The sequence below is a fragment of the Aptenodytes forsteri genome, unplaced genomic scaffold (assembly GCF_000699145.1).
Source record: "Aptenodytes forsteri isolate BGI_AS27 unplaced genomic scaffold, ASM69914v1 Scaffold142, whole genome shotgun sequence".
Lineage (NCBI taxonomy): Eukaryota > Metazoa > Chordata > Aves > Sphenisciformes > Spheniscidae > Aptenodytes > Aptenodytes forsteri.
This window is the reverse complement of record NW_008794598.1, coordinates 4,827,807-4,828,456: the sequence shown is the minus strand read 5'-3', so window position 1 is coordinate 4,828,456 and position 650 is coordinate 4,827,807.

Genomic DNA, 650 nt, shown 5'->3' with positions numbered 1-650 from the left:
GGGGCTGCGAGGGACGAACGGAGCTGCCGGAACCTCCTGCGGGGTTAGCCTGGCCGCGGCCATGCCCCTGCCGCCCAGGTAAGGGTGCTTGACCCTCCCCCCCAGCTGCCACCTGGCCCCTCTGTGGGGATGGGGGTGACCGGTGGGGTATCAGCAAGGACAGGAGGTGACAAGGACCAGGGTCCCCCCTCTTGGAATGCCTCTTAGAATTAAAATTGAGCTGAAATGAGCAGCTTCTGCCCTACTCCAGCCCTTCCCGGAGGCTCGCCAGCATCCTGCTCCTCTCCTGGCGTGCAGCGGGGACCAGCCCGCGCCCAGGGCACTGCTGGGGCTGGCAGGGCCCACAGAGGAGAAACCAAAAGCATTGCTAAAAAGCTATGCCTAGAAGAGACCCCCGCTTCTATTTTTTTGACCCCCCCAAGCCCATTCGGCAGCACCACGCCGTGGGGTGCAGGGATTTTCTGCCCCAGAAACGCGGAGCACCTCGGGCAGGCGCGACCCTTCCTCCCGCTGCTGCAAAGCCGGTATCTGCAAAACCGCCCCTGCTGCACCCGTGTCCCTTCTGCAAACAGACCTTTGGCCTGCGCCGGTCCCTGCTGCACGCCCCTCGCAACAGCCGCTCCCCGCCGGTGCCCTGCTGCTATGCCCTG